The sequence below is a fragment of the Lactuca virosa genome, chromosome 7 (assembly GCF_052849685.1).
Source record: "Lactuca virosa cultivar CGN04683 chromosome 7, Lactuca_virosa_CGN04683_v6, whole genome shotgun sequence".
Taxonomy (NCBI): Eukaryota; Viridiplantae; Streptophyta; class Magnoliopsida; order Asterales; family Asteraceae; genus Lactuca; species Lactuca virosa.
Genome location: NC_136432.1, coordinates 57,930 through 68,030, shown reverse-complemented (window position 1 = coordinate 68,030; position 10,101 = coordinate 57,930). Strand labels below are relative to the sequence as shown.

Sequence of the window (10,101 nt, the reverse complement as noted above, 5' to 3'; positions counted from 1 at the left end):
TCCTCTTAATCGAGTAACTTCCATCCTCTGGCTTTCTCCAGTAGGTTGCCTCTAGAGCAGTTAGTCTAGCATTTCCGGTTGTTTATGTAGGATCCTATGTTCACATAGAGAACTTCTAGCTTTCAGTCCTTAGTTCAGGATCTCTACCTTTAGAATAGAATGATCATGCCTATCCCTCTTTGGCTGACTTGCTTTGCTTCGCTTGACTTTGATTTAAATAGAGTTCGAGCTCTGAGTAAGCTCTTGCTTTGATTCACTTGGTGCCCTAAACTAAAGGGCTTGAAACCAGAGCTTTTGACTTAAGGCTTGGTGACAGGCTTGAATCACGGAGGGTGACAGATCAAATAGTTACTTTAGCTGTTGAGGGACTGACTTTAGCTCACTGATCCGATGTGATTGAATTCCCTAGGAAAGAAGGCAACTAGCTGAGGGTGAAGGGCAAGGAATGCGAGAACAAGGGATGTCCCACTTTGACTGTATTCAAAAAGCAAGCTAAGATTCATCAGAAAAGTAAGTTGCTTTCGGATTAGAGGCAGCTGTTGCGGGTTCAGGTGCGGCTAAATCAATAGGACCGACCGTCTGGGATAGGCGGAGTTGGTAGGAAGCACGGTTGGCGATAAGCTGGTACAGGTTTCATTCTTTCTATTCAATAAATATCTCTTCCCGTAAATCAAATAGACTAACAATGTAGGCACCCGTTGGCCCATTCTCTTGTTTGTTAAGTGAAGCCCATCCACCATCTATGTTAAGGAAAGGCGATCCATCCACCAGCCCCAAAGGTGATTAATCCATTCCTTCATTCTTAGGAGGCGGGCTTTCTTACCATTAAGTCGGGTGGTGGCAAACAAAGATAGGGGAAGGAAAGGCACTCAACTGCTCTAATCATACTTTTTTCGGCTAGGGATAGCTAGTCTGAGGCGGTGAGAGATATGGCAGAAAGGGGGGGTGTCCTGGTCGGTTCATCGGCTATAGACCAATTCGAAGAGCATTCGTTGACCTCTCCTTAGGGGTCCCATCCCTTGTGGCCCCACAGCCTAACATTGATTTTTATCTTTAGATTTTCATTCTAGAAAGAGCAGTAAGAAGGATCTCTTATGCAAGCTTTCTTGATGAAGGGTACCTCTTTATAAAAAAATTTGTAATCTTCCCTTCCTTTTTTAATGGATTTTTCTAGCCTCAATGGCTATAGCATTCATTTGATAAGATAGCAATCCAATCGTAAACCGTAATCAGTGACACACAAAAGCCAAATCATAAACTTCGGAGCAAGTTCAATAGTTTTCAAATAGCTTCCGCCGAATTACGCTTGATAATAATTAATGGAGTGGCAAGCAAGAGCAGAAGGAGGAAGGTGAGTAGGGTTGGTGAAATGATGCAAAAAAAAAGGCATGATGAGATCTGAACCCCTACCTTGACTAAGAGAATTAGGTTATTCTTTTGCTGTTGGTCTTTGGTGCCTATCCATCCTATGCCTCGTACGTAGTCTAAATCAGAACTGAAACCTCTTTTATACCCGGAAAAAAACTTTGATTCATTCCCTTGATTTGGCTATTCATTCTAGCAACAATCGTCAAACACGGCATAGCAACAGCGGCTAGCTACTTCCTTAAGTTAGAAGCTGAGGTAGGACTAGTCTGGGTATGAATCAAATCCATTCCTAGGGTGAGTCCTTATGTAAATGTAAGTAGAAGGCAGCCATCTAAGAGATGTTACTAGTCTGATCTGGTACGATGTAGGTTGGGGGTTTTGAGTCATAGAGAGTCTGTATTTTATTGGACTTGGCGAGAAGTGTTAAGAGCAGACTAAGCTAAGGAATAAAAAGAGGATTTGGATGCTTATCTTCCTTCCTACACCTAACTTGGCTATCGCTTGTCAGCTTCAGTCCCTGTTGAATCGGTTCTATCCGTTGATTTCTGGTTCCACCCTAGGATTCTTCCTTCGGCCCGAAAAGCCAAGCCACTGATGCTACTGCTGCTAAATCAGCTGATGGAGTGCAACGTTACCGGGTCATTCTGTCGGTTTTAAGAGCCTTCGGCAACCGGCAAAGAAAGACCGTTCTGAGTAGCAGTAACAACGCTCATAGCAAGTAAGAAAGATGGGGTAAATGGGCCGGAAAGACAAGTTTATAGAGTCGGAGAGCTAGTAGAGCTCATAGGTTTCTACCTGTGACTAACTTAGTGTGCTTTTGGTAGCTGCTGCCATACCAACAATCTATTTTTCGTAAATAAGCACTAGCATTACGGTGCGAGATCTGCCAAGCTAAGCTCAATCACAACCCACCGGCTCAAACAAAGGTTGGATCGGTTCACTGAACGCCAACAAAATATAGCAAGTCCTCTAGCAAGCCAATTCCTTTCTTCATCGCCTTCGACAACTAATCACTATCGTACTCTCGGTACTTACTATTTGAGTATTGGTATTGGATTCTCCTTCAGCGGAAAGATGGAATTGACTATGCACACTGACTCCTATTCAAGATATGGATACTAGACTGTCCTGCATATGAGACGGATTGTTCTTCTAGCCTACATCGACGAGACTCAACTCCTTACTCTCTTCCTTCTATACATATTTGAAAGTCAGGAATAGCAGACTTGTTCACCTATTTCCTTACTAGAGCAGATACTTGAGGACATAATGCAGCCCGTGTTACTGGTGTGTGAAAGGATAAGCGGTAGTGCCCCACACCCGTGATGCACTTCCTTGCTTTCAGGTATATCTCCAGATAGATAGGGTTTTCTCTCTTGTTTAGTGCTTCTCACTCTTTCCTCTCAAACGGCGATACCTTAGCAGCATTTGGCCCATCCCAGAGTGAAACTCCCTAACCAGATTCTGAAACTAAACGAAGAAGAACTCCTAAACACATAAAAGACACCTGCGACTGCAGCTACTTACTTGGCTTTCATCCCTCCTTATACTTATTCATGAGGCTTCACTTGGCATAGATGCCAGGGCCTTGTTCTGACTTCCGAGACTCATCTATCCTATTACTGAGAAAATTCCCTACTTGGAGTGAGAATCCCTTTATCCCGAAGCAGCGGCAGAAGCGGTTTGATCTCTTACCTTTTGCTCATATCCCAGAGACCCGTCTGCAGTTAGTTTCTCATTCGAATATGAATAATCAACAAGGGCACCTTCTCTCTTTACCTTTACTGGCTTTAATGACACTGCAGGGGACGCAGCAACAGACTCTTTCCCCTCAATCGTCGGGGGCTATTATCCGCTCACTCCCTTGCTTTCAGAGAACTCCCCCAGTTATAGATAGATAGTCAAAAGGGGCTTTCTTACTCACAGGATTTCAAGATACTCGTTAATGCCTCACTCCCTTCTTCTACTTCTGACATTCTACTTGAAAGTCTGATATCCGATAAACTAGGTTTAGCTTGAATGTCTTAGTTCACATACTCTACGGGATTTCTTCTTTACTAGAACTCTTTTCTCATGACGTGGTTGGGAACGTTGTGTCATCTGTTCGTTTCGATTCAAAAAGTTTAACTTCGAACTAACCGGGAAAGCAGAAGCGGAACATACTTATATAATTAAGGTACTTCCTTACTTAGAGTGAGAATACTCTTTATATGGCACTTATCCCATCCGAGTACTTACTTGACTTACTTTACTGAAACAGCCTAAGCACCTTTCCCCGGGATTCTTCATAAAACCAGCTTCAGCAGCAAAGACTTCTACTTGAGGACAGTCTACCTTTGGTGGTGTGAGATGCTATTCTTTTATACGGTGGTGTGAGATGTCATTAGACTTTATCATATTCATTTGAATTGAGCGTATTGTAAGACTAATATGGAAAGTCAACCGAGCGTGGGGAACGAACGAGCGTGGGGGTGAGATGCATGCAATTGAAGCAGCTACCTGAAAAGCTGGGTTTGATTCCCTTAGATACCTTTGGGTTTAGCCTTGAGGAAAGACAGCATATACCAAGAAAGAAGAGGTTGGAGGGCTTGACAGAGATGCGCGGGATGCTCCGGAATGAGCCTCAACAGAAAAGAAGGAAACTTCCCTATCTAGTTCAAGTCCTAAACCAACGGATATTGGAGAAGCTGAACGAGAAGAAATAGCCATATCCCTAGGGGCACCTTCGATCGATACTGCCTTAGACCCTGCCCTTGGTCCTAAACCTGCTTACGCTGGAGAAGCCCTTACTTCTTCAGCTTGAAAGACATCTCAGGAAAGAGCTACTTCAACTGAAGAAATTTATTTAGTAGCGAGAACCCTTCCTACTCGAGAATAAGGTCAGGAAGTGAAGCGTTTTTTCAGTTTTTCTATAAAAATATAGTAAGTGTTATGCGGGGGTGGGGATTCAGACCGATGAGGGGCGTAGGAATTGCCCTTAACTGTCCGGAAGGCTGAAATAGCTTTCTCGGGAGCCTCCGGGAGGTCGGGGTATTCAATCCCAGGATACTCAAGGAGCAGGGCGTCGTATCCCAGGGCTTCTACTAATACATCGTATAGCGGGTCCAGGCTTGAAGTTCTACCAAAAATGGAATGGGACAGTCATTCGAAAATGAGAAAAGAAAATCAGGGTGTCAAGACATCTATATGACCAAGATGGCCATCTCACGAATTGGATTCGAACCAATATCAAGCTACTTTCCTTTAGTAGATATGTCATCCCCCTCATTATAGTCCTCCTAGAATCAATAGCATTTCGTCGGAATACATCCTGTCTTTTCACCTTAGTAGTCCTATGCATAGTCAGTACTATAGCCCCAATCATGGCTACTAATAAAATCAGACTAGGAACCAAAAACCAGACGGAATAGTAGGTATAAAGTAAATTGCCCAATGTTTCCAAATTAGTCCAACTTCGTACCTTTCCGGCATAAACCATATATCTCAGAGAGGTCGTATTTCTTTGGGTTGGTAGTAATGGAATGCTTTTATTATCTAAAATGAAGAACATTTCCCACCAAAAGATCAGTCCAATAATACCACTCACTGGTAAATAGCGCAATACTTCTTCGTGAATCTCCGCTATTTGAATGTGGAACATCATAACAACGAATAGGAATGAAACGGCTATAGCTCCTATATGAACTACTGGGAAGATCATAGTGAAAAATTCGAGACCTAACAAAAGAAGTAAACCTGAAGTGTTGCGAAAGACTGGGATGGGAAACAAAACGGAATGTACCAGATTTTTAGCACGTACAACCATCAAACCAGAGACCAAAGCAAGGCTCGACAAAACAGAAAGTATCATAGTACGTCGTCCTTCCCTGAAATGGAACTTTCATGCTGGAGCAAGAACTAGCATGAAAGTCGATCTATTACAACCAGCGCGGTTGTTCGTATTTCATTTTCTTCTTCCAAGCCCTTCTTTCTTAGCACTGAGTTACTTACGGAATCTCAAATCTCTCTCGCTTCTTCAGCTTGTTCCTGTTCGTCTATTCGGGACGGGGCAGGCAGCCCACATACATGAAGAGAAGAATAGAGAGGGGGTTATCCTGCTTAAACTTGGGAAGTTTACTACTGGAAATTGGGAAGGGCTATAAGTAGGCCGTTTGCTATTGCTATAAGGGCTGCTCGCCTTTATACGGCTTGGCTTCGCTATCGTTTCTATGTAGTGTAGTGGTCGACCTAAAAAGTCGTATTCCTGCCATGCCTATTATCCAGTGCTAGAAGCTTCGCCAGAAGCAAGCAATACGAGGTCGCTCTGCTTCGTAGACAAGGCTCGTTCCGTACTTGACTTACGAGCTCGTGTAGTACTCGCCCCTATCTCTTCTTTAAAGGGGCGCACACTCGCTATCTACTAAATGAGCTCACGAAGCGATCTGGGAGTGAAGCCTTCAATTTAGTTGCTTCCCCCCTTTTCTTTTCCCTCACCCTACCCTTTTATTTCCGCTTAAGCTTCCCCGGTTTGGGGGATTAATTGATTGGATACCCGAGAACCATAATCTTTCCTAGGAACAGCTTCTACGACGATAGATAGGGGTCAGGTTTGTTTGGCATCTATGCCCCCTGCCCTCCAAACAGTATGGGAGCCTTTCAGCTCGTACTGCTCACACTCCTAGATCTTCACGGCACCTCCTCCACCATAGTGTGAGCTGGGAGCAGCTCCGAAAAGCGAGGCCTACTTAAATAAGTAATGAGCTTTCAACAACGTTAACAACACTATGAAAAAAGTAAACTATGGTTGCCCACTGATCTGATCATAGGTGAAATCCAACCCCTTCTCTGCTCCTTTCCTGACCCTTTCTAAGCTCTTGGATCCTGCCATGCGCCTCTCTAGGCTTCGCTATCGCTCATGACTGGTATATGGATCTCTCTATGTAGTGGTCGACCTTCTAGAAGCTTCGCCAGAAGCGACTAGTCGCTTCCCGAATGCCCCTTTCCTTCGCTACTAGGAGAGTCGCTAGCTTGCTTCATTATATTCTATAAGCGGAGCGACTTGTCGAGTCTACGAAGCTTCGTAGTTGCTTCCCCCCCTTTTTTCTTTTGCCCCGCCATGCCACTAGATCCATAATGACCGGCGAGTCGGAACATGTATGAATATAACCACGTGGAGCGCCGTACCGGCCTATCGAACGAAGCGAAGAAAGAGATCATTGAGCCTATTTAGCCGAGCGGAACCCTTTTCAAATAATATATATATATATATATATATATATATATATATATATATATATATATATATATATATATATATATATATATAAAATAATAAGCTAAGGGGGCTGGGAATCGCAAGAATTGAAAAGTCCTCCATTGAATGGGATGAGAAAGACAGGTTCGGAAATGGCCGGATTAGCAGGAGGAAGGGCGGCCCCACCCTGAAACAAAGGTGTACGTACATAAATAAAGAGACTGGTTATGGCCTTGATAGGGCTCCTTCCCATCTATCTTGACCGGGAAGAGGGGGGAGGCTCTTGCGGAAGCCCTGCCCGCCCTTCTCTATTCTATTTTTAGGATCCCTCTGAGGAGGCTTTCCGGACTCGTAAAAGACGGCTAGGAACAAGAATAGGGTTAGTAGTCTCTGCCGTTGCAGGTCCTTCTCCTTCCGCTGATATGGCCCTCTTTTTTGTTTTGTTTGTTCACCGCGGCACGAAATCATGAAGAAGCTGGAATAACTCAGAAAGAGAGTGGCGCCTAGCCGTTGAGAGCGTCTGTTGTCTTTGTAGAGGAACAGTACGATCTTGGACTGGCCCCCTTCGCATGACCTAGAAATAAAAAGAAGTCCGTGCTACTATAAGGCCTCTAAACTCCTCCCTCAGGACACTGTTGCGTTGCCCATGGGGACGGGCTAGCCCCGACTTCCATAGGTCCTTGGTTCGACCTCCTAATGAGAACTGAGGTCCTTGCGCGGGCGTCTCATCCCTAAGACTTGTTTGCTCTGTATGGAGTGCCCCGTGGTTCCTCGAGTGCCAGCCGCAGAGAGGAATGCCATCAACTAGGGCGCTATTGGCCACTAACCACTCGCTCGCCGGACGCTCGGGCTCCGCGTTTCAAGTTCGTTATCCTAATCGTATCCTCTGCTCCACCGGGAGCCTGACCCCTTCTTCTATCTTATCTACTGCCTTGCTCCTCGGCTCCATACTGCTCCAGCCGCTCACTGTAATAGCTTGCTTCTCGGGTGGCTCGCACCCTGGGTGGTGCGGCTGAGCCAGAGTGGGCTCAGCAGTCGGCCTATCTTTCCGGGCGCACGCATAAAGGCATGATTAGTTCCACAAATCTCACTGCACTGACCATAGTAAACTCCTTCTCGTTGTACCGAAATAGAGGTTTGATTTAAACGACCAGGTACATCATCACATTTTACACCTGGGGAAGGTACAACCCAACTATGAAGTACATTAGCAGATGTTACAATAATACGTAGATGACTTTTGGCTGGTACAACCACTCGATTGTCCACTTCTAATAAACGTAATTGACCCAATTCTAGATCATCTTCTGGAATCGTATAACTGTCAAAAGTGAGTGACTGTTCATCGGAACTGTTATAGTCCGAATACTCATAAGGTTGGGTCGACGCCCGTCTCCCCCCAAACTGTACTTGCAAGTTTCCCCGCAAAAAGCTCTCCACGCCTACTCTTAGAAAGAAGACTCTTTTTCTTTAGTTAGTACCGACCGTAAGACCCTTTATGAGTAAGGGGAATCGAAGGCCGGGGAAAGTTTATTGGCAACAGGGAACCCTTTCTCACCCAGTCCTACCTACCCTATGTATTCAAGGGGGGGGGGGGTGCTGGAACCGAAAAAGACCTGGTTCCACACATATGAGACAGGCAGAAGGTATGGGACGACCAGTTCACCATGGAAAGCGAATTTGATCCTATAGTCGTCTTCTTTGTTCGAGAAATGCGCAGTGGAAAGGGATGCTAGTCGGCTCGGAGAAGTTGTAGGCCCCAATAAAAAATATCAAGATTCCTCACCTATCCTGTCAGGGGCCCAGTTGAACGCTCAAGTATAGATTCCCTATGCTCATCGGCCGGGGCCGGCCGGCCCGTAGATCTGGATCCATCCATAGACCTGACCTGATATCGTTTGTCCAAAAAGAAAAAAAAGTTGGTTTTTAGTAGTAGTTCATGATACCTCGAATTCCCACGTTCCAGCTTGCATTATGCCAACAAGTCCCACCCCCAACTCTAGCTGAGAAGTTGAGTCACCCTTCTTTTTTTTCAGAAAAAGAATCGAATAAAGAAAGAGATAGTCTATATCCTGTATCGATCATAGGATCACTCTATGAATAGGTAAATTCTCTGTGACCTCCCACCGTTCACGACATCCCTTGCTTCTCGCTACGAACGGCTCCTCGGTGGAAGAGTAGAAGCGCTGGTCCCCTTCGGTCAAGTTGCTTGTACCTGCTGTTACCTACCGTAGGACCTCCGTCCCCGAAGCGAAGAAAGAGGAGCAGGAACAAGAGGTTGTCCTCTCCCGGCCCAGTAGTTCCGCAACTACTACCGTGGTTGTTGCCAACGGGGATCCTCCATTCTGAAAGGTTACTGGGTCGGCCGTTAGGTCCAAAGTTGTATGCCACAGCTATGGTGCCGATAGATTCACTACTTCAGCGCCGTTATCGGACATTTCAGGCTGAGCATCTATTTCTCGTATATCGCTCCACACCGAGAAGAGGGATGTGTACCTCCAGCAACAACAAGATGGAACCATAGGCTTCTATGCTGGGAGCATTTCGGGGTCTAGGTCTAACCATCTCAACTCCCCGTTTCTGGCATGCTATAGTTATTTAAGTCTCTCGACGGCGGGAATGGGAGATTACCGGTAAGCCAGATGCTTCGCGAACCATATTCTTAAGGCATTTCGTTGCACTTAAATCACCCTCGTGAAGAGGCGCACTCCGATACCATTGATGTCCAATAGCTTTGATAGTAATGGCTGGATTTACTACTACCTCGTCCATTGAGTATAAGAGAGCAAATGATGGTATAGCAATGAACATCGGGATGATACTAGGAAATATGGTCCGAAGAATCTCGATAGTAGTTCCATGAACAATCCTTTACGGGATTGGATTTTTTTCTTTTTGGAAATGCCATAAAGCGCGAACCAAGATCCGTGAGATGAAAACCAAAATAAGAATGAGGAAGAAAAAGATATCGTGATGTAAGTCTATTATTCCTTGCATCATAGGTGTTGCTGCGTCTTGAGATCCTAATTGCCATGGTTCCGCTGCATCACAAGGAGCAATTGTGAGAAATAGCCATTCTAGAACAATCATTTGATCTGTTTCATTCTTTGACTGCTCTGCTCCCCCAAAAAAGTTGAGAGACTTGTTCTTGCTCTTCCAATTAAGGAAGACGGATTTCGCCGGTTGGTCCAACCAAGAAAGACATGGGAATTTTGGGCGTCAGATTCTTCTTCTTCTCTTACTTACGATATTTCGAGTTGGATGAACAGATCGCTCCTAAAAGCAAGCAGCCGTGTGATCTTATATACGATACCACCAGACGCGCCCCAGTTTCAAGCGAGCTCACCCTATGGACCTTGCTGAACTAGATTCCCTGCTAGTGAGAGCGGCTTAGAAAGATAAAGGAGCACAAACAAGGGTTGTTTGAAAATGAACAGATAAGCTAACGCACTACTTATTTTCTGCCTACTTGCAATGCAACTACTCCTGAGAAAGACTCA

General features: G+C 45.1%; 1 pseudogene across 1 annotated transcript; it reads right to left on the bottom strand.

The window, feature by feature from the left end:
- Positions 1 to 5,806: 5,806 nt before the first annotated feature.
- Positions 5,807 to 9,812, bottom strand: LOC145124841 (cytochrome c oxidase subunit 2-like; annotated as a pseudogene). The gene is made up of 3 exons (XR_013715718.1): positions 9,310 to 9,812; positions 7,660 to 7,977; positions 5,807 to 5,943 (listed from the first exon to the last, which is right to left on the bottom strand). The product of XR_013715718.1 is annotated as a cytochrome c oxidase subunit 2-like (transcript).
- Between the last annotated feature and the right edge of the window lie 289 nt (positions 9,813 to 10,101).